This window comes from Colius striatus, chromosome 5, assembly GCF_028858725.1.
Source record: "Colius striatus isolate bColStr4 chromosome 5, bColStr4.1.hap1, whole genome shotgun sequence".
Taxonomy (NCBI): domain Eukaryota; kingdom Metazoa; phylum Chordata; class Aves; order Coliiformes; family Coliidae; genus Colius; species Colius striatus.
Genome location: NC_084763.1, coordinates 26,037,504 through 26,062,142, shown reverse-complemented (window position 1 = coordinate 26,062,142; position 24,639 = coordinate 26,037,504). Strand labels below are relative to the sequence as shown.

Below are 24,639 nucleotides of genomic sequence, written 5' to 3'. Positions count from 1 at the left end.
TGTCATTCCCATTTGGATGGAAGTTCAACATGTGGTTTCATGTAGAAAGTATTTTCACTGTCTCTGAAGATATCAGAAGACAGCTTCTAGAAGATGCAAACAGATTTTATGAAATCAACGGAGACTTAAAAGTTAGTAAAGTTAATGGTTTATGTCTATTTTTTATCTTGTATGAGGGATTGTGGAGTCTTCTTGTCAGGAGGTCTTCAGAACCCACATTCCTGTGTGTCCTGATATAGGTGGACTTACTTTGGCAGGGGAATTGGACTAGATGATCTCTAAAGGTCCTTTCAACCCTGCCACTCTATGATTCTATGATATTGACAGTTTGAGTACTTTTTTGATTGGGTTTGTTTCTAACCCGCTGAATCAACATTGTTACAGGAGTCTCAGACTTACTTGGGAGAATATCAGAAGTAGAATTTCTATTCCTTATTATTAACATTGAAGTAATTCTTTGCCTGGTTTTTCTTTCACATGGACTGACAACTACTGCTTAAAGCATTCTCTCTCACAAACCATGATTTGTGATAAAGTTTTGCAGGTCATAACTTCACATGACTTGAATATATTATTTAATAAGCTTTTTAACTTCCTATAGTCACACTGGGTATCACATATGATACTTCTGAGTTACTGAAGTCACTTCTGCCAAACTTTGTATCATTTAGGACAGTGACAATTATAAGTTAATAGTCCATTTTTTATTATTGGCCAAAGGTAATTATAAACATTTGAACTTACACAAAATATTGTTTTCATTGTTCATTATGATCAAAAAAATGTCACTGAACCCTGACTTAGTAAAGAGAATAACTTATGTGTTTTCAATATACCTGTAATTCAATCCACCTTTGCCAAGGAAAGTTCTTATTATGTTATGTACCTTTCTGATAAGCTGAGGTATGATAGCAATCTATAGAGAGGTCCTACATTTAAAATGTCAAATAAATTTCTAATTGTTTAAATCTGCAGTTTAAATAATGTGAGTAGCAGTGTGTCTAACTATGTACCAAAAAAACCCCAAAACGATATTCCCACCTTTGTACAAGTTGAGAATGCTGTTAAGAACAATGAAACTATTCATAGCATTTAGCATGCATGTTTCTTCGTGGTGCATATTGAAAAAAGCTGTTGGGCTTGCTTACATGAGAGGAATTATTTTACAAGTGAATGCTTCTGTTACGAGCTGTCATTTTTATTTTGTTAGAAGAGATGTAATAGTATAATCAGTGGTCTTTGCCTTCCTCCATTGCGTTTCTCTCCGTTCATGTTACATTTTCTTCATATTTGATCTAAACACTGTCAAAACAGATGTTTGTGGATTTTTTTTGTTCCTTTGCCATTTTAGTAGTAGAACCTAAACAAGCTGATGAGGTGCCTTCTTTCAGCTCTTCTTCCCAGTGCTTTTCTCGTTCCAGTATAGTAAACAGTATGAAGCAGAAATAAAATCTGTGGAGAATTCTACATGTTGTGATAACTTCCTCGTGCTTTCGTACAGGAGCTGGTGAGTGACATAGCAAATACAAAAAAATGTGATGAAGGCTACAACAAAGCCAAAAATGTGTGAAATATTCGAAGTTGTGTGGCACAGGTAAAATTTCCAGCATCACTGTGAATTCTTCTAAAGTGTAATTCTGGAACAGTCAAGAAATGAGATGTCATGTTTCCTTTTTGGACACATGTGAGATAATGAAATGGTAATATTTTTATCCTGTGCTTCTATTTGACATATTGAATTTCTACCGCATTTTATGTGATCATTTACATTTGAGGTACTGATTCACTTTTTATGGATTGCATCATGTAAAAATTGTCAAAGATATTTAAAAATATATTTGAATTAGATTAAATTCACTTTCTCCCCATCCACAACCCGAGAGATGTGTCTGTCACGCTCACAGGAGGAGATAGTGAAGACAGCAGAAGTCCTCCTTCAGCACACTTAAAGGTATGCCTTGACCTTCACACTGACAGTCCCTATCTGTAGAGGCGGAGATGCTTGTAAACACAACCTGTTTCTCCCCACAGGAAAAAATGCTGTAATATGAAGTTAAACCCAAGACACAGTCTTGTTTTTTGAGATGTCACTTTTGCTATGAGAGATACCAAGGTAAAAGCTGAAGTGCATCAGTCACACATAAATGCGTATTTTTCCTCTCCAGATAGGCATGTAGTTGATTCTTTTCATTTTTAATACTTTTTGGGACAATGCCAACATACATTTTCACGTTTGTTATCCTTCATACATATTACTGGACCAAGGCCAATGCCATGAGTTTCAGTAAGGCCAAGTGCTGGCTCCTGCACTTGGGCCACACCAACCCCCAGCAGTGCTACAGGCTTGGGGAGGAGTGGCTGGAAAGCTGCCAGGCAGAGAGGGACCTGGGAGTGTTGGTTGACAGCGGCTGAACATGAGCCAGCAGTGTGCCCAGGTGGCCAAGAAGGCCAATGGCATCCTGGCCTGTATCAGGAACAGTGCTGTCAGCAGGAGCAGGGAGGTGATCATTCCCCTGTACTTGGCTTTGGTGAGGCCACACCTCGAATACTGTGTCTAGTTTTGGGCCCCTCTCTACAAAAAGGACATTGAGGTGCTGGGGAGGATCCAGAGGTGGGCTATCAAGCTAGTAAATGATTTGGAGCACATCTCATAAGAGGAACAGGTGAAATATCTGGGACTGTTTAGCCTGGAGAAAAGAAGGCTCAGGGAAGACCATATTGCTTTCTATAACTACCTGAAAAGAAGTTGTAGCAGGGTGGGGATTGATCTGTTCTCCCCAGTAACAAGCAATAGAACAAGAAGAAACATCTTCAAGTTGCACCAGGGGAAGGGGTGTCAGGCATTGGAACGGTTGCCCAGGGGGTGGTGAAGTCATCATCCCTAGAGGTGTTTAAGAGAAAGTTGGATTTTGTACTTATGGAAATGGTCTAGTGGTTGATAGGGCTAGGACAAAGGCTGGATTTGATGATCTTAAAGATCTGTTCCAGATGAAACAATTCTATGATAAAAGAAAATGTGTGTATCTTAAGAAAAGTGGTTACTTTGCTCCCCCATTTTAAAGATTTTTTTAAAAAACTTGTATGCAAATAACAGTCCTGTCAAGTAAGAAATGTTGTTCTTGTCCATTACTTTCTGACACTGGACTCTTTGGAAGGTTAAAGAATTTTCACTTTAGCCAAAGTTAAATTTCCAGGGCCTTCTCTTACACCATTCTGTTCTCTTACACCATTCTGTTCCTTGGTCTGAATGAGTACAAAGAGTACGTTCCTTTTGGTTTCTGGAAAGGAAACATATAAGGTTTGCCACCTTATCTTTCCTTACAGCTGTAGTCATTGTTCTGTCTTACTGTTTGGCCTGATTTTCCTTCTTAATTGAGAGGAATTTCTTTGCCTTAGGGTGATTTAAAAGTACATATCATTAAAGTCTTTCTCTTCATTTCAGACTTTCTCTTTGCGTAAAAGCTCTTGCTGAATATTTAGAAACCAAGTGCATAACTTTTCCTTGCTTCTATTCCATTCCTTCAGCAAACATGCCAGACATCATTTCAAAAGGAACAAAGCCAAAGCAGGTGAACTTCCTTGTGTATTATTGTACTTCATTTTGTCTACAGAAAGGCAAGTTTTCCAGCTGACTCTCTGAGGAGATAGTATCACAGAACTGCACCTTTGTTTCTGAGGGTTAATTACTTTACAAATTGGAAGACTTACTGTAAGGAAGGTAGTAAACATTTCTGCCTCCAGCTCGGATAAGTAAAAGATGTTGAGCAAGGAGAGAAGAAACTATCATTCTGAGAAATGTGAATGTTTCTTCTTGCTTGTGTGAATGTTCTGTGCTGTTTCTTGCTGAAAATTTAGCCTTGTGCAATTTGCATTTATTTGGATTTTGGCATTGTAGGTTTGCAGGAATTAGAAATGGAAAAGGTCAATGAAATCTTCAAATCTGTTCTCCTTTTGGCATGGACTGATTGAATTTCAGGCGTGCTATGTGTAGTGATGATAAGTAAGACTGAAAGATCTATAGTCTCTGTTAGGCTGTTACTGACTGAGCTGCTGACCATTGTACAAAGAATGTTTTTGTAGCTATCTTTGTGTTTTTCTTCCTTGAACAATAACCTCCTAGATTTTGTGACACTTTGAGACAAATTTATATAAAAACACAGGCGCTTTCATGTATTTCTGAAGCTTTATGCTATGTTATCTTCATGCCAGATGATTCTCCTGGCCTCAGTGAGTATCCAGGCATGGACATTAATTACCTGAGTGCTAGAGTTATTGGTTTGTCTCGGGCAAAGCCTTTTTAGATGTGATGTGACATGTAACAGAAGAACCAATACTTACCACAGGAATGAAGGGCTTATGAGGCTTGAACACTGAGCCTTTTCAAACATGATGACATAGTCTCATGGCTTCTTTTAATACCTGAGTCTCAGTGACTTGTTTCATTCACTCATTCTGCACCATATATAGAAGGAGCAACCAAACAAATCTTCTGTTCTAGTTATCAGGCGTAGAGCATGCTGGTGTGTAGACAGTGATCTGTCAACTCCACAGACTTTGGAGAGGTGTGTGGGTAAACAAGGCATTTAGACCTGAATCAACAATTTTTTAAATAAGCACTAGCCTTAATTTATAACAATTTCAGGACTTCTCAGTTTTATATTGAGCTATCTTTGTCCTTCAGATTCTTCTGATAACTGACAGTAGTGTAATTAACCCCAGCTTTTCCCATCACCTTGTTGGTCTGCACCACTGGGGAAATGAGAAGTACTCTTCTTATTTGTTCAGTTGGCAGAAGTGTTCTAATAGTATGGGGGGAAAATGGTGTTCAATGTTTAATTATCTTTTAAAACTTAAGAATTGAATGACCAGGTAATTAATCAGTTTTACTTGATGAGATCAATTGAAGTACTACGTGCTGAAAACATTAGAATAAGAAACAGAGTTGTCAGATTAGGGCAAAGACTTCATGTTATCCCATTAGTTGTGAAAAACCACATTAAATTTTGCTGAACCACAGAACCTTTTTGTGTATGGCAAATGTTAACCCGGTAGACATCTAGCTTTAAGAGAAATATTCATAAGTGTCATTGATAGAAATCTAAGGTAAATGGTTTCCTTTTATGTCTGGTATTTTTGGGTGCAGGTAGCCTATGATCTTACCAAACATTTTAACAGCATTGCTGATATTAAATTTCTAGATAATAGAAAGGAATCTGTGAATATCACCCTTGGGATGTATAGCAAAGAAAAGGAGCATGTTCTGTTCTATGAAGGGTGTGGATGCAGTGGTCAGGTGTGTTATGTGGAATTTCCTTTATAGATTTCGCCCTCTTTAGGATGTAGATGAAAGAGACACTTTCAGTGGCATAAAATACTGATTTTAAAAATGTAAGTTCATGAAAAATAATAATTAAAAAACCACCTTACAACAGTTCTGTACAAATTTCAAAACATTTTGTGTCACAAAACTGTGTAATAAACTAATAATATAATAAATTATGTGAGTGCCCCTTGTACCTAAGTTTTGGGGTTTAAGGAAGTGTAGAGAACTATGTGTTTAGGAGCAATGAAAAAGAAAAAAAAGCCACAGAACCAATGAAGCCTGTGGACAAATGTTGCATTTCTCATACTTCCTCTTTTATTCTTCCCTTTTATTTCATCTTCCATTATACTTTCAGATCCCCTCCTCTCTTTTGCTTTAGCACACACGTCTTCAGACCTCCATCTCTCTCCCATGTCTCCTATTAGCTGAACAGGATTTTGGCTCGTTTTGAGACTCATATTTGCTAATTGGCCGGCCAGGATGTGTGCTAACTGGGTAGTGGTAGGTCAGATCAGCAGCTTCTGAGACAATAATTTATTGTTCTCAGAACAGTGTTGAATGGATAAGCATTCACATTGCATAAAATCAATGATGCATGTGGTTCTGCTGATTGATTTTCTCATCAGGGAGACTACAGACTGAATGGACAAATATATGTAGCTTCATAGAAATAGTTTCTCCAAGATACAGCTATGTTTGAGTGCATATAGAGACACAGGAAAGACTGCATTGTCTGCATTTACTCTGTGTCTGTGAACAGAAAAACTTCAGACTTTTATATTTGGAGCTCTAAGACAATATGCCTGTGTGTACAAGTCAAGTGGATACGTAAAACAAAACAGTGTCTAGTATCTCAGTAATTGGGAAGGGCTACTCTAAGCTAACCCTTGCTGAAGAGGCAGTAGGAGAGAGAAAATGGAAGAAAAAAATCCAGTGTCAGTTCAGATTTGCAAAGACCGTTGGTGTAAAAAAGTCCTTTGTAAAACTCAAGGAGACAAGCTTCCTATGTTGTTAATACAAAATGTACCATTTATACTACATGCACAAATTTATGTATGTTTGGGTTTTTTCCCCTTCAAAAGGTAGTGTCTTGGTTGTAACACTTTGAGGAAATCACATGGAACAGTGTGTCTCTCCATCATGGGGGTGATTCTGGCCTGTGAAGAGAGAGAGAACAGTGAGTTTTTGACTACTTAGCCCAGGCTGCAGTTGCTGGCTTACAAATCTGATGAGTGTTGGATGTCAAAATGGCATTTAGTAGGCTTGGAATAGGGCTTGGCATCAGCCTTGAAGGGTTGCCACAAGAAACAGATATGGGTATTTTTTTTCTGTTTAATTCAATCAAAATAAGTATAATGTGAAAATGGTTTATTAAAATTATATGAATGGCATATTTAGTAGTTTTCAGTCCTGTAGTAAATACACTGCAATCATAATCTACTGAAAAAAAATACGCCTCTTGCTTCCATTTCAGATTTCTCGTGGGCATTTTTATCACAACTTAGTTACTGGGTTTTCTGAGGAATTATTCTGAACTGAGATGAAAGGTAAAAGCAAAGATATTGCAAAACATCAACTATGAAAGTGTGGCAAGGATAAAGTATGCAACCAGTATGCATACAGATATTAAACCAATGTATTTGTGTAAGAAAGCCAAAACTCTTGGGTTGGTTTCTGTCAAGTCAAAGACTAATATTATTATGTTTATCTCACTTTAGAAGGGTAGCTTCTGCTGTTTGAATTTTGCTTCGCTGTTGTTTACCTCCAACTTCTCTTGACTGTTTTTGTCCTAGTGTGAGTACTCTTTCTTTTTGTGAAAACATTTAAGTAGTTTTGGTTTTCTTTTCCAGCCTAGTAAATATGCTGAGGGGAAATATTAAATAGGAAAGAGTCTTTCAAGGGGGAGGAAATCTGCTAGAGGTGTCTATAATAGAGAAGGTGGATAAAGATTAATCTTTGTTTGCTGTTTCTCATAATACAAGAGCTATTAGGTACTGCCTAAAGCTATTAAGTATCAGACTTTAAACAAAAGAAATGCCTCCACACAGTGCAGTTTAAGATCTGTAACTTTTGACTACAGAATAAAGGAAGTATAAAAAATGTCAGGTAACGGGTTAGCCAAATTTTGGTCCAGTTCATGGCAATCTGATATGATGATAAAACAAGTCGCACAGTTTTGGGAGGTTTGGCTTTGTTGGTTTGGTTCTTTTTCTTTTGTATAATAAATTCTGCCTACCGTATCTGTGGCAAGTTATAGCATAGGTAGCCAGGATATCCCTCTTCTGGGCTTGTTTTTTATGTTTCTTTGGGTTTTTTGGAGGATGTTTGTTTTTTGAGGGGTTTTGGGTTTTGTGGATTGGTTTGAGGGGTTTTTTTTTCAGTCTTTGCTATCTTCTATGAAAGGCAGAAGCAGATCCATGATGACCCTCTACGTGATCCATGCAGACTGCATTTCTGTGTTCATTTTGCAAGCAGAGCAGAGCACTGCCTCGTGCTGCTGCTGCTTGCTGAACCTGCTGTAGGGACTTGGGAGTGCTTCTGGAATAAAAGGAATAGAGTAGGAGATCATCTGGACATTTCTGCAGAAAGTTCACTGCCATAAAGAAGTGGGGCTTTGAGTGTGTTTAAAGGAAGACATCAGAAATATTTCAAGGTTATATACCATTTCATTCAAAGTGTTGCTATTGATGCTTCCTTTATGATATGATACAGAAAAAATAGGGAGCCAAGTAAATTTACTTTCTAGTTTTATTTTTGTAAGTATTTTCAAAATTTATTAGGACTTTAGGCTGTGATTGTCAAACAACTTGTTTATATGGAGTATTTACCTTCTGGGCCTTTTGTCTCAGTAAATACATCACCAGTAGATGTTTTTGTATATTATATACAAATAATACAGACAGTATAGTGTTTAAGATCTCCCTAATTCACTGCTCATTTTTAAGCCAGAATTTTAAAACATATGTAAACATAGTTCTATCTCATACTAGCTATCCAGTAAGGTAATAAAGTTACGTTTGCCTTCTTAGAATTCCATGTAGTAGTTTTGTATGTTTTTCTTTCCTATTAATATGAAACCTGAAAAATTCCATTGAGTCTTTCTACTGTGTTGTTCTGTGTAATCATTCATGTCATATTTTGTGATTTCCCTTCATTGCTCTGCCTATTTTAAAATGTAAGTCACTGATCTCTCCTAAACTTTGCTTTCAAACAGTTTCCCAATAAATATTCTCATGCAATTAGTGCACTTTTTTGAGTCTGGTGCATATCTCTACGGAGATTATAACCACAAAATTTATGGTTCAACTTCATGCACTTCTGCTTATCCATTCATTCCTCCTACCCTGCCTAGATGACCATCTTCAATGTTTGTACTCATCTGGATTGTCCCTGTTCTGAAGGTGGTTTAAATGTCTGCTTAAACCAGGATTTCTTCTGGCATCTCATGTTTAATATCAGTAAATTTGTACATATGAGCCAGGTTTTTTTGTGATGATTTAATAAATGATGTAGGCAGAACTGATTCCCAGTAGCAGTAATGGTAGATGGCACTGAAATCATCTGGTCTTAGAGGGTTACCTAAATCTTGTCAGATCACTCAGCTAAGTGCTCTTATTACCATGCTGCTTGGAGAACTTTCCTCTGGTGATCAACAGAAAGTCATGAGCATTTGCACCATAGCAGAGCTGTTCACACTAGCGATAGTGTAGCAAGCCTTGTGGCTCAGAAGGTATGCATTTTTATCAGCTCTAATTTATATGCACACTTTTAGTGGTTTTGACAGGAATTAATGCTTAAGACAAGTTTGGGTCTTAATCTTCCTGTGAGCACCAGGGTGGTGGACTAGATGTAATCATGAAGACAGCCTGCTTCAGACCTGCATGCTGTGCCTGCTTTTTTATGGGCTACTGCTTTCTGAGTTTCAAATTTTCCTGAGCAAAAGTCAGGAAAAGTTGACAGCTTTCCTGTCTACTTTTACCCTACTTCTGGGAAATGTTCAAACTTTTGCTAGGCTTTCTGTGAGCAGGAAAATCATAGAATGATATTTGAAAGATACTTGCTTTAAATTTCTGTTCACACGTCGGCAAGTGAGCTTTCTACATGTCTTTATTCTAAATTTAATTATTCTGTCTTCAGTTGTTGCAGTGTGCTTTGCTTTCCTTTTAGAGGCATATATATGCACCTCTACAGTGAGATACTCTTGTGCTGACTGTGATGCTAAGTTCATGCAATTACCATTTTAAGTGTTTATTTAAACCAAAGTGCTCACCCTGTATGGAACTTTGTTCATTTGAAACTTTGCATCTGGCACATGTTGCTGGTTTGAATGCACAAAACATTTAACCAAATGGATATTGAAATAGGAAAGAATTCCAGTTTCCTTTCTGACCTCTTGAGCCTCAGAAATAAAATGGATTTCCAAGATGGCATTTTAAGACGAGAAGAAAAAAAGGCTTGAGGAGTAAAATGAAACTCCTTCTGGTCAGAGCAATGTCAGCTCCCATTCAAAGATGGCATTGTTTGTAAGGAGAGGTCTGGACTTAATAAGTGGCAGTATGTTCTGCTGTAATAGCTCTGTTAAAAAGATCTTATATTACACTTGCATCTGTATAAAAGCACAAATGCCTCAAGGTGCGTCTAATCCTTTATAATTGGTTGTAGTAGTTATTATTCATAAATGCCTAGGAATGATGTGTGAGACTTACTGACGACAGCTGCAGCTTTGTGATGGGTCTCGTTTCTCTCATCTGAAGAGCTCCTACCTAGCGTAATGGCTCTCAGTTGGCTTTTTAGGTCACCAGTTCCCAAGCTTTTACTTGGCTGTCACAGCTACGCCATAGATGGGATGACAACCAGAAACATTGTTTTGCCAACATTTGTGATGCTCAGCTTCAATACTTTTACGAGGACTTGGGAAATACCCCCTCAGCTAATTATTACACCTTTGACTGGCAGGTAATGACTGTTACTAATAACATTGTCTACTTTATGTGTTTCAGTAAATAAAAAGTTAAATATTTCTTAGAAGTTCAGTGTTCTTTGATACCTCATATGTATTTCAAAAGATTATTCAGAAAGTATCTTTGAGCTTGTGTTTACAGGTAGGTAATGGTATAATCTCAATGTTCATTACTTTTAAAATAGTTTCTAGTCTGAAGAATGAGTAGGCTATACCAAGTTTAATTAAGAGTTTCAGCAAAATAAGGCTTTTTTCATATTTTAAAGTCTAAAACAGTATTTTTTTTTTTTAAACCACATACATGAATTGCTTTTTTTTCCCCTGTTAATATCTTGGCTCTAGGATGGAATTTCTGGTCAAAATCAGTGATCCAGGATGATGCAGCCAGCAATTCTGTCTGACTTAGTAATTATGGCCTTCAGTTGAATTCTGAGTCTCAAGACTACGAAATAGTCAAAGGGACAGCTAAATCCTCCCATTTCTTGGCCTGGGTGACCATACTCCTTCTTTCTAAAAGATGTTAATGTAGTTGTTTTTCATATCTAAAATAAGCATTTTCCAAGTAATGCTACATCATGGTTTTATGTGAACATGCACTTGCCATCTGAAAAGTATCTGGCTATCACATTCTTCCATGGATGTGGGCATGCAAATGTTCATAGATGTTTAATAACTACCAGTTGCAAATGCAACTACATACTCTTGCCTGGTAAGATATTCAATATTTAATTCTTGAGAAGCTGTGAAAAGTGTAGCACAGAAAAAAAAAATAATATGCTTTTGGACACTGTAGGGACAGCCCCTTATCTTTTTTCTTAAAGTGCTTTGTATCTGAATGCTAATAGTTCAAGGAGGAGTGTTTCGAGTCTAAAAGATCTGACTGTATTATATATGCTGCACTTAGTGAGTTTGTGTCAAAATGATATTTCTGAGAGTGACTTAATTCTGCATGCGGTTTTTCTGACATGGTGGGCAGTAAAATGATGCCAGTTTATTCCTTCAAAGCATTAGAGCTGCACTTTGAACTATGTAGTAATGGTCTTTGATTTAAATGATGCAGGACTTGCTTAAAAAAAGAATTGTCAATTGAAGTCCTTGCTCTTGCATCAACACTTTTCACTGATTTAATTAAGACTTCAGAAAAAAAGATGATTTTGTGATTTCATTACTCAACATACTGAAGTGCAATGGGGCAAGCTGTGAGGGATTACCAGGCTGTCTGGGGAGGCACAAGTATGGACATACTATCAGGGAACTGCTTCTTTGAGAAGTAAAACCCTTTGATTTTTAGAAGATAAAAATTTAGGGCAGAACCAGGCATTGCTATTGCTTCTATGAGTGAGTTGAAACAGAGTTACTGCTTTCTTTTGTATTAAAAGTACATCACGATTTTGGTGTAACTTTTTTATTTCTACTTTAGCCAGGGAATTCCTGACACCATACTCCTTCATGCTTTCACTGCAGAAACAGGCAAAGTCTGCTAAAGTTAGAAAGCTGTTTGCTCAGGCATATCTCATCCTCTTGCCAAGCAAACATCCTGCTTCAGATGGCAGGACCAGGCAGCAGCAGCAATTAGCTTGATTGTCATTTAGGCTCAATGAACAAGCAAAGAATAAGTAACATCTGTTTACAAGGAGGATTTGAATTCATGTGCCTTTGCAAAGACTGTTACTGAATAAGAGCATATAGTTGGGTCTTAGCAAAGATTGGAGGGAGACTCTTTGAGAGATCCATCCCGATTCTCCAGGAGTGGAGGGTTTTTCCTATTTCACAACTTAAAGCCTTCTCATTAATTGCCGTCTAAGAACTCTTCAAGGCAAAGCAGGATTGGTGCTCACCAAGGGAAAGGTGTTGGCCAGCCCCTGAATTCATCACTTTGCTGAAGGAATACAGAATGGTGGACACTCCATCCACATGTGCCTGTGCTGCCGCCCTTTCTGCAGCCAGAGTCACCTGCCTTGGCAGCCACATCTTCCACAGTCGGATAGATGTGGTATTTCACAAGAGAGCAGGAGGGATCACTCCCTGTTGTTTCATCTCTCAGTGGACTTCTTGAGAATGGAAAATGCATATGATTTATTTTAGTTGTTCATTTTTTCTATTATTATTTGGGATGAAAAGAGTAAGGAATATGAGATAATATTACTTAGCAATAAATCTAATGAAAAATAAAGTCAAATTATTGCACTATTTTGTGTGCTCTGTTAATGTTCTCTGTTATTTTTTTTAAAAAAAACCAAACCAAACTTGCTATATAGAGTTGAAGTGTTACCTTCACTTGGTTGTCACATAAAATAAAAAGCATCTAGAATTAAAATATGAGCTGCTGCATTTGAGACTCTGGAATTCAGCCCTGTAGCTGATGTCTGTAATAGGTCTTATCCTTTGTACGGTGCACAGGACAGGTGGGAGGTAACTGGTAAAGCACTAACCCTATACATTTGCCAGCTAATAAAATCTCAAAAGGGAGAGAAGATATATTAAATATTACAAGCCTGATATTTCTTGTGCAAGCAGTTATTTGGTTTGCAAGAAGGGTATTGCTTATGGTAAGTAGAAGAGTATATCATTTTTTTAAAAAAATTAAAAACAGTGCATATAGCAGCCTTTGTTTGGGCTTATGAAGAAATGCTTCTTAGGGAACAGTTTATTTCATCAATTTTTGAGAGGGTTGCTTACTCTTTTTCTAGCCTATATGTTATTGATTTCTGTCAGAAATATACTGCTGGACTAAACCATTGGTCTTAATTTTGTCATGTTTAAATATGATTGGGGAACAAAAGAAATCCTGGTATTTGTCAGTAGTGAGAAAGGTGCCCTGAGGGACAAAGTCGCTGGTTTGTATTTGACCCCAACACAACATTCAAGATCTCTTCTCTGCTACTATGTAACTTAAGTACTGATGAGGAACTTGTTCAGCCTTTCCACTGTTGCTTTGTGGTACATTTTTAATTAGAGATATTTCTCCCTTATATAATTAAAATGTCAATGGTTTTGTTCTAAAACTTTGAGCTGAAGGTTGTATTTTTAAAAGAACCTAACATTGAAATCTCCAAAGGCAACCATAACTTCACATAAAAGCAATAAAGCCCTGCAAAAATAAAAGTACTTCAAAAACTTTTATGACACTTTTAGCAGGGTATTACACTTGACTTCCAGACACTGTACAGGTGCTGTCAGTTTTCTCCAGTCATTGGAGGCAAGTGACAATGCTGCAGGCTGAGCCTGCTCTAAGTTCTGGTAGTACCTGTCTTGCAAGCCCTTTGTTTCTCAGCTGCCTCCTTTGTGTGCAGCAACATTACAGAATACTAACAACAGTTCCTAATTAGCTCCTTTTACTTTGAAGTAAGGTCCTTTTTAGCTTTGACTGATGCTCTTAATTGTGACTGTCTTTAATTGTGTTTTTAAAAATGTTTGCACACATCAGTCATTTGATTCATTCTTACCATGTTTAAATACTACTCTCTCTGGTTTTCTTCCTTAGACCTTGTGCCATGGTTGTCCCAGACATTGAGCTGATATCTGACATTATGTTGGTTGCTGAAGTGTTTATTGATGCACATCTGTTAGCCAGGAAGTTTTTTGCCTTATATAGTCTCTACAGGGAGCTGCTTTATGAACAGATGAGGGTCTTTGGGTTTGACACATGTTAATTAACACATAGTCCATAGTAGTGTGACTGGACACTGTATAATAACAGTGGGGATTTTATGTATGTCTTTATGTCTTTCTATTTTGAAGACACTTTAAATCACATGTCCATCCTTATAAACTGTCAGATACAGATTTCTAAAAAAGGCATCCTTTCAACTAATCTTGGGACATTTGTAATACATTAATTTTGCATGAAATAGTTGTATATCACTGCTTCAAACAGTGGTTGGCCGAACTACATTGTGGTGTTTTGCAGCATCTCTATTAAAAATATGACTTTCTATTGGAGAAAAGCCTTAGAGGAGATTATAAATTGTATAAATTACTATCAATAACAAATAACATGTTCTGTTTGGATGAAGGTTTATTTAAGCTTTCCTCAGTAAATACAGTGAAGGATTGTTTGAAAAATGCAAATAAAACATTGCTGAAAATGTCATTATTATACCAGGAAGAATTTATATTTAGAATAGTTACCTTAAAAAACTACAACTTATCAGACTCAGAATGTTTGTAATTTCTCCCAAATATGCGTGCTGTTTATGCATTTCCTACTCATTTCCTATTTTTGACAGGACATTCTTAATATTCTGTTTTATTAGTGGAATAAAAACTCAGGAGAACCCTGTAGTGGAATAAGAACTTGGGGAACCCTTTAACCTTAAGCCATAAGCTCTGGCAAGCAGGGCTATTAGGAAAGCAAAAGCATTCTTATTTTCATGACTGCATAATTTTGAAATTATGTCTAAGTATCCTGATGTTTTTGTGACTCATCCTTGCAGTCTTTGCAGAGGTAATGAATATGAATGTTGTATGTCTTAAGATAGCAATATTGTCTGCTTTACCTGAATAGTAATCTTTAACTCAGATTAATTTGTCTTGAGGTCACTTTCTGAATTCAGAAGAATTGCTTGTACAACTATTTGCCATATTAATAATAACAATATTCAAACAAAAACTAGAACATTGTTGTTTATGATTTTTCTATTATTTGGTTTACTGGCCTAAAGCCAATGCAAAACTACAAGCAAATAAAAATATATCAATTTGCTCTGTGCCTAAACTGATTGTTTTCTTCAAACAGTACCACTTAGTTTTGTTTCTTGTGCTAACATGACAAGTTAAAATGTTTTCTCAGGAATGTTATGACTGGGGACTTCATGCTACCAAGTCAGTTTTGGCTACTGCCGACTCACTGAAGTGAGGAGACAAGAACAGATCTAAGTATCAGGTACAATCAATAACATTTAAGAGTAGGAGCTGTTTCTCGGGTTTTGTCTTTGAATAAAAACAGAATCCTAAAAAGATGGATTTGATGCTTTCGCAATATGTGGTTTACTGTCCTTTTCCAGGTGCTTATGTGAGCCTTAAGAGACTTCCAATTTGCCTAAAATAGTGACAGATGATATCCCAATATTCACATACCTGATCAGTGACCTGTTTCCAGCTCTGGATGTTCTGAGGAAGAGGAACCTGCAATTTGAACAGATGGCTGAACAATCTACCATGAAGCTTCTCTGGCAGCCTGAAGAGAGCTTTATTCTCAAAGTAAAATAATTCATTGTCTTTAATTACTCCCCTTCAGAGTTTCAATCAAAATAATTGGAAATGGGTTGTATTAGGCAGGAAGAGGGGGTTTTTGAGTATGTTACAGTATTGATAGTGTCTTCAACGTCTTGTTATTTCAAAGGCATTTTGTCATGGCAGTAATGCTCCTCAATATGATAAATATACACACAAGGAAATATGTACTGTTCGAAGCTGTCTGTGCTGACAAACATATGTGTTTGTGTACAGTGCTAAGCATTTGTACTCAGCAGCAAATTAATTGTTGGTAATTCTTTGTAGAGAGAAAAGAAGAATAAGAGAGCAGAAACATGTAAAAAAAGGCAGCATAGATTTGGAATGTGCATGACTACCCATGACTTTTATGTGTTCTGATATCTCAGTATGATATCGTGCACGTTGTGCTATACACATTAAAAACATGCATGTACATTGATACAAGTATACTCATAAGAATTAGTTGTCCATAAGCTAAAAATTAACACTAATTTTGAATTGCAGGCAGGGTGAAAAGTTGAAGCTTAGAAGCACTGGTTAGTATATGGGCCAAATTAAAAGCATGAGTATGTGGACTACTAAGTATATTTCTACATTCTTTCACGGAACATCCACATCTGCTATATGCAATAGCACACTGCATACCTTTATTAGTGTATATTGGAAGCTGAAATAACCAAGCTGGTTAAATGTGGCTGATCTCGAGATTTATAAAGGAATTTCTGCTCTTGTCTATCTTGTTCCATTATCCCGAGAGAAAGATGAAAGACAACCAGCTATACCTTGGGGTGTTATGACCTTTGCAATCAGCATTCTATAGAATGGACAATGTCAGAATTTGGAGACTGTGTTGGAGACTAAATTCTTGGGGCTTTCTCTGTTTTGGTGCAATGAGATGTGGATGCAGAACACTAGTGGTTGTGGAAAGACTGGAGGTAGGGCAGGATGCTAGTAGACAGCAAAGTACTAGCCTGAATTATGCTCATTCAGCTACCTTGAAAGATGAGTTATTTTCTCCCCAGACCCATGAAACCACCCATATCATTAAGACTAATGACACACACTCTCCTGTAATTAAAGCAGAAATAGGTCATTATTACATAAAATGCAGTTGGTTTGCTATATCAAGTATTCACTGAAAGTTGTTTTTTTTTTTTTAATTTTCCTTTACTTGCTTAATCAAAGGAAAAAACCATGGTTTTGATAACACAAAAGCTTCTTGTTTCAGTTATGCATTAAGTCTTCTGAAGTTTTAATTGCTGTATAGTGTTGTTATTTAAGCACTAAAGTGATGATATTCTGTTGAAATATAATTTGCAGGTCTCCTGTCATCATTCCTGAGAGCAAGCTAATATTACCCATGAGGGGTTAAAATGGTTAGATTTAGATGGGGGTGTAGATCCTATTCAACACTGTTACAAATGATAACAAGGGTGAGCAATTGATAAGCAAGTATCCTCTACTTGTTCTCACATTTTTTCTTGTATTATTCTGGAGATAATTTTGCCTGTTTTCTTCTAATAATTCCTTTGGTTTTTGCTTTTGCTAACTGATATTTTATCATCTGATTAACACATTACATCTTGCTTATTTTGCACAACAAAAAGACACATATACTGTGAGGGTGACTGTGCCTCCTAGTGTATGAGTTGATGTAATTCAAGATGTCAATTATAATATTATTGAAAGTAGTATTTGAAAAGCTTCTCAATAAAATAGATTTAAAAGTCCATGAGCAAAATCCTCACAGCACTATATTCAGGTAGGCTAGTGTTTAGGAGATCTACATCAGTCAGTGTAACAACTACTAATAGTATCCAGGATTCTTATTAGTTCTACAACCAAACCAGTTTTATTGGCTGTTTGAAATGCTTAATGTGGTGAAATCCAAATCTAAAATAGGAATGTAACCGTAGGAAGGTGATTGTAGTTCAGCCCATTGTCTTAAGCTTTCCTGTCTTAAGAACTTAAACCTATTTAGTGACATAGCCTCTGGGTTACTCAGCAAGATGTCTGAGGCAAACCACATAGCTTAACTGGAGCTAATGAACAGAAAGTGGTTATTCCAAGAGATGTTTCAAACCACCAAAGTTTAGGCTTCTGCTCCAAATGTTTATTTCCACTGACATCCAGAGAGATTTTACCTCCCCTGCTCCTAGTAGCTTTCAGGAGAACTGACATTGGTGAAGCAGGCTCATCGTCTTTTGAGTGAAATAAACTGAAAAATTTGCACAAGATCAAGTAAAACTTTTTTTTAATTGATCCTACTCTGTTTATGAAGTTAAAAAGAAAAAAACCAACAAAACTATAGTCACATTTGAATAAAGGTTATTTAGCTTAATTCAATAAATAGTGTATGTATATGGTGTTGCAGATAATCTTTGCTCCTTTGTGGGGATATAATAAATGCATGTTTGCACTGATCACATTATTGCTAGACAGTGTATCTCAGCTTGCTTTTGCTGAAAAGTTTACTCATGGTTCTGACCCTTACAAGCAATGAATGTGTGCCTGTGACTGCATCAATACGGCTGTTATTTGAGGTACACCATTCAAGAGTTGCTACACCAGCTACAGTATCCAGAGATGATATTCTCTGTGTGAATGCCCAGGACCTGGGGTGGAATCTGTGAGTATCTGATGATATTAGTTAACATTTTAAAGATACATCTTGAAAGATGAATGGGAATAGACTCCAATATTTATACTAACTGTTCTAGTTTTTATTCTGATAATAGTGGGAGAATTTAGTTGTCAGCCATGTATATTCTCAAATATGCAGTACAGAAAATTTCACCATGTTTTGTTTTATTTTCCCCTCTTATGTATACCACTTAATCAAAGTAACAGAGTGGTGAATTGACCTTGACTGGATGCCAGGTGTCCACCAGAGCTGCACTATCACTCCCATCCCCAACTGGACAGGAGGAGAAAAATGCAACAAAAGGTTTGCAGGTCAGTATAAGGACAGGAAGAACACTCTGCAACTACTGTTATGGATAAAACAGACTCAACTTGGGGAAATTAATTTATTACCAATCAAATCAGAATAGGGTAATGAAAAAATAAAAATAAATCTTAAAGCACTCTCCCACCCCTCCCTCTTCCAAGGATCAACTTCATTCCTGAATTCGCTGCGTCCTCCCCACAAGGGGTTGGGATTAGGGGTTACAGTCAGTTTATCACTCACTATCTCTGCCACTCCTTCTTCATCATACTTCCCCCGCTCCAGTGTGGAGTCCCTCCCATGGCAGACAGCCCTTCATGAACTTCTCCAACGTGTGTCTTTCCCATTGGCTGCAGTTCTTTGTGAACTGCTCCAGTGTGGGTCACTTTCATGAAGTACAGTCCTTCAGGAACAGGCTGCTCCAGCGTGGGTCCTCCACAGGGTCACAAGTCCTGACACTAAGGCTGATCCAGTGTGGGCCCCTTTCTCCATGGATCTGCAGGTCTTGCCAGAAGCCTGCTCCAGTGTGGGCTTCCCACAGGATCACAGCCTCCTTCGCACATCCACCCACTATTACATGGGGTCTTCCCCGTGCTGCAGGTGGATCTGTGCTTCCCCATGGCCTCGATGGCTGCAAGGGCAGAGCCTCAGCATGGGCTGCACCACACACTGCAGAGGAACCTCTGCTCTGGGCCTGAAGCACTTTCTCCCCCTCCTTCTTCCTTAACCTTGATTGTTGCTTTCACATATTCTCACTCCTCTGTCTTGGCTGCTGTTGTGCAGCAATTTTTTTTCCTTTTTTTAAATATGTTATCCCAGAGGTGTTACCACTGTTGCTGATGTGCTCAGCCATGGCCAACAATGGGTCTGTCTTGTATCCAACTGGCATAGACTCCATCAGCCATATGGAAGGTTCTGGCAGCTTCTCTCAGAAGCCACCCCCGTAGCCCCCCCAGCTACCCCAAACCTTGCCACACAAGCCCAATACAGGTAGTGAACTGATTGTCTTCTTTTTATAATGCAAATTCATTAATAACTTGTCTGCTGTTCTCTGACAGCTTTTTAATAACTGTAACCATCTTTGATACTATTATGGACTTTAGTTTACATCAGTTTAGCTTTCTGTTTCTCATATTCCTTTGGATCACAGTAATGCTCTTTTAACATGTTTAATATCTATGCTTCATGGAAATTAATTACAAGAACAATATTTTCTAAAGCATATGGGTTTCCATGGGTAAAAGGGAATTTAGGGATGAAGGCATGATGCATTAACTTGTGACTGTCCAGTGTGATTTTTTTTTTTCTTTTGTATTTGTTGAGCTGATCCAAAATGGTTCTTAAAAATACTCACTTTTTACTAAAGTTTGTAACAGTTGTCAGTCTGTGGTTTGATTTTCAAGCAGCATTACTGCTTTTCCATGTCAAAATTTAATTTGGCAGCATTCCAATGTGTCATCAACATTCCAGTCAATTCTAACTGTCTGTATTAGAGTTGTATGCTGTTGGGACAAGAAGGCTGTGGTGCACAATTCCCAGAGAAATCTTATCAGTAGGAGAATTTAATTAAACAGCACGAGTCTGTACAAGCTGCTACTGAGGGTGATGAGGATCAGAAGACTAGTGAGGACATGGAGAGGCAAATATGATCTCTCACCACAAACATAGGAGTGTAGAGATGGAAACAGTAGGGTTACTTTTTTGTCTTCATTTACATGTAGCCAGACTTTTCATTCAGACTGGGTTTTATGTACTATTGTAGATGTCTGCAATACAAGATATGTTAAACTTGGGTGGGACATGATCATCAGTATTATGTACGGTTTACACACTGGTATTTTAAAGTCTTTTCTTAAGCAACATAAACCACAGAAAACATTTAAAAAAAAAAAAAAAAAGAGAATCCTTGCTCTTAGCTGCTTTTTGATGGTGCAACCCTCTGAGGGTGGAAACAAATTATCATTTAGGTCCTTCCTCCCTACCCTCACTAGAAAAAAGGATGCAGTCAAGGAATAGGAGTTAGAGCCATACACCAGTGTGCTCAACTGTCATAACAGCTTTTAGAACTGCTGCAGCATCATGACCTTTGCATGAACAAATGAAAATCTTGTGCGTCTGGTAGCACTTCTGTCTGACTTACAGCCAATGCAGTAGTATTTGTGTATTGCACTGAAGGCAGTCGTAGTTCTCAAAGTCAACAAAGAGGGGAGAAATTGTGTATTTTTTCAAATTTTCTCATTAAAAAAATGTTTGTTTTCCAATTTGTTTTGCAGGTATTTTGTCAGCTGGATAGAAACAAGGAGATACCAGTCCAAAAGGGCTAATTTGACAGTTCTCTTTGATAAATATGTGCCGCCTTACTTGGAACAACTCAGAACAAAGCTTAATACAGTTACTCTTATTCCTGAGAATAGCATGGTTTTAGGATTAAAGCTATTTATATTTTAGGAAACAATATTTCTTAAACATCATTGAGCACAAGGTCCTATGCAGGAGTAAAAATGCTTAAAATTATTGTATATCTGAAACACATGTGAGATGAAATTGAAAGACTCCTTTATGTCAAACCTGGATCCTTATTTTGGAGATTTACAGGGATTCGGAGGTTTTGTATTGCAGTGATCCACTATAACAAGAGAAAATGTAGTTTGTTTATGGCACTACACATAACTCTCTGACTTCTCACTTCTTGTGTTGCTTCTGTTAGTCATGTCTTACATATCTTAGGACTAGCCATTTCATTTTGCTATATGAGCATTCTGTGTGTCTCTAATTAAATGCTCAATAAATTCATTAGTGGTAGTTACTCCATACTCTGATGATGAGGCCCTAAATTATTAAGCATTATTAAAGAACGGAGATGATATTGCACATCCTTACATTGCTATTTTAAATTTACTTCATATGCTTTGTCATTCTAAACTCTGAGTGTTTGCCCCCTTCTAAATAAGTCAATATGAAAGGAGAAAACTATTTCTTGAATATGAGTGTTAATAATTTGCTATAACATACATGCCTGAATTGCATCATCTTCTTCATATGCCTTACTTTAAGTAATATAGAATTAAGGTATTTTGGTACATTTTATCAGAAGACCTTTTCATGCCTTTGACCTCTGAAAGGATCTCCTAGGCGATAAGGAAGCACAGCAAGGAGTTGCAGTCTCAGCTACTTAAATTTAAATACCTATCACATTCCTATGGAGCGAGACACACGGATCACTCTTTTCACATATTTATTTGTTGCAGACACTATGTTCTCTGTGGAATTCTTTGCTGACACCTGAAAATGTGCCAATGGGTTTGCCCAGAGAGCTCTGTGAGATGTATTTTGTCCTTATGTGTATGGTGGGCTGTTTGATGAGGCACTCTCTCAAGATCAGGTAGTTTAATGAAAATGACTGCTGTATCTCACTACGCTTGAAAAACAGATATATGTATGTACCAACATACATATTTAAGTAGATAAAAATAGACATGTATGCATGTGTATGTATATATGTATATTCAGGTTCCTCTCGTTAATACTGATATGGTGTACAGAGCAATGGCCCATGCATTTGATTTGTTGGACTGTAGTACTATGTACTTTATCTGTCAGAGCTCATCTGTAAATGAGCTGACATAACTTGAGGCAGATGACTTCCTGCAGTGTGAGACGGTGTGCGGTCATTTACCATACATAGAAAAGCTGTATTTACATAGACATATGTTACCAGCTACACTTTTTTTATCTATACTCAAGTCCCTTGCAAGCAACAAAAATATGAGGATGATGCCTACCAGAAATAAAGCTTTTAGTAAAGGGTTGGATAGATGTCCGTTTAGTCTCACCTGTTGGATTTATAGTGAGAAATGTAGATATAAGCGAGGCATTATAATGTATTCCCCTTAGTAACATTTTTCATTGTGGTGCTACAAAAGGTTTGAAGAAAGTTCTAAAACTCTGCAGTTACTTGGTTTTATTTTCTTTCTACATTGTTTTGATATCGAGAAGAAAAAAGATGATTGGTTGCAATAATATTTGATATTTGTTTAATCACTGGATGTGCCATTTCTCTTGCAAATACCTAAGAAGACAACTCAATGATGCCAAATTTGTCTACATTTTCTCTGTTTCATGGCTACTTGTGATGTAATGGAGGACATACATACACTCCAAAGCTTCAACAAAGGTCAGCATGCAGAATGGGCAATGGGGAATACAGCTGTAATTGTCCAAATGTGCCCTCTAGCTGGAGATATTTTGCTGAAAAATAGCTCAGGAAAAATTAAGGTGTCTTCTTAGATAGACGATGATTTTTTTTTTTTTTTTTTTTTAGAAACATCTAGTCATACTTGCCTATTAAAGACAAAAAAATACAGTTGGCTTCAGTACTATTTAAATTAGATTAAGCCCTTCTGAAGGAACAAATGGACATATGCTTCATTCCTAGGTAAAGGACGACCTTGCCAGAATCAGAAGCAGCACATTATTGCATCAAGAGACTAAGGAGATCCTTTTGGTCATATTAACATCTGCTTTCCTATCCTTCAAAAAGACTTGCTGTTCTGTAGACATACTCAGGAAGGTCTTGTCTGAAGCAAGGTCTTTTCAAATACTGAGTAGGAATTTTCCTGGGGAGATTAGAAGTTTGTAGGCATAGACACATACAGCTGATGATCAAAAGGCATTGTCCATTGTCAGCTATCCTGTTAAAAGTTCTGTTTGAGGGTTAATACTTGGCAAGAAAATATAGAGCTTAGAAAAGAAAGCTTTGGCAGGTAATGAAGGCTTTAGATGTTCACGTAAAGCTAATCTGTTCCCAACTGTATACCCAAACTGTTTTAGGTATGCTGAAAGCCAGGCTATAAAGTAAATGGAAGTACTAATTTGAAAAATTACACCAACTACCTGTTGGGTCACCTTTAGTTTCTGCACTGATTCTTGGGAGGCTGGCGTTCTATAAAGGCTGAGGTGAAACCAATGCATTTCACCTACAACCTGATTTCAAAATCTTCCTACTAGAAGAAATCAAATACAGATTTTCAAGTAGAAATGCTGCATTAGAAAGTAATTCAGTAGAACATTTTGGTCTAGTAATTATGTTTGAGAGAATGGTGTACCCCGTTTCATTACTTTTTTAGAATTCAGTCCTAGCCAGAAGGGAGGAGACAAATTACTGTTTGCTTTTAAAACTAAACTGTATTGTGCAAGTGTTTGATGTTGTTTTCCTTTTCAATTTCAGGCAATCTTTGTTCATGCATCTGAGACTGCATGTCTCAAATATTTTATCGATTTACTCTTAACAAAAGGAAAACTAGTCATGCCTGTTGGAAATGCCGGTGTAGGAAAAACAGTGTTTGTACTTGGTAGACTTGCTGCTCCCTCTGAAGACCACTTCCTGGCTAAGATCCTTCTCAATTACTACACAGCATCAGTAATGCTCCAGAGTAAGTTCCATAGAGATGCAAGAAACCTATCTTCCCTCAACAGCAAAGGTGAAAAATATTCTGCAGTTATTACAATCTCTGCTGCCATTGTCTGGGTCTTGGCAAGCTCATCGTTGCACAAAGTAGAAAACAATTGAAGTTGGAGCAAGCAAGAAGAAAGGAGAAGGATCAAACTGTTTGGTGTAAACTGGCACCAACCCTGCTCCCACAAGTTGTTCTGTGCTTGTGGACAAGAGAAAATTTGGCTTTACCTATGTTAACAAGAAACCTTCATCCAGCTTTGGCTAGCTTGAGTGTCTCTGCATTGTGCCTGCAGATCTAGGACAGAGAGTCGGGAGTTGGGGCTGCTTTTGTTAGGCACCATATGATCCTCAATGAGGGAAAATCCCTGTCTAGAGAAGTTTGGATTCTCCTTTAGACAGGATGGATTCAGAGCAAAGGAAATGTTAATATAACCGACAAGAGAACTGTATACTGGCTGAAAATGTTACACTGGTGTGTAGAGAAAAAAATACGTGTCCTATTAACTGTACAGCTTTTCACAGCTGTAAAAAGCATTTGAGAAAAGTTAATACACTGTCTTATTCTCTCATTTGTCTGGGAGAGAATACAGAAAACAATGTATCACTTTTAAAAACTTTCCAGAATCGAAGAAGTCTTCACATAAAATCTTTAGAAGCATTTTAGAAGCTTACTTGGTGCTTAATGTAACTACTTGTGCAATCAAATTTCTTAATTTTCCAGCCAATCTACATTGCGG

At 37.2% G+C, this 24,639-nt stretch overlaps 2 long non-coding RNA genes across 2 annotated transcripts; both read left to right on the top strand.

Moving 5' to 3' along the window:
- The first annotated feature begins 842 nt into the window (after positions 1-842).
- LOC133625512 (uncharacterized) lies at positions 843-18,236 on the top strand. The gene is made up of 5 exons (XR_009818798.1): positions 843-1,507; positions 15,076-15,168; positions 15,290-15,485; positions 16,821-16,933; positions 17,998-18,236. It is a non-coding gene; the product is annotated as an uncharacterized LOC133625512 (long non-coding RNA).
- Positions 18,237-21,119: 2,883 nt separating this feature from the next.
- LOC133625513 (uncharacterized) lies at positions 21,120-24,639 on the top strand. Its single transcript, XR_009818799.1, has 3 exons — positions 21,120-21,829; positions 22,522-22,621; positions 23,675-24,639. It is a non-coding gene; the product is annotated as an uncharacterized LOC133625513 (long non-coding RNA).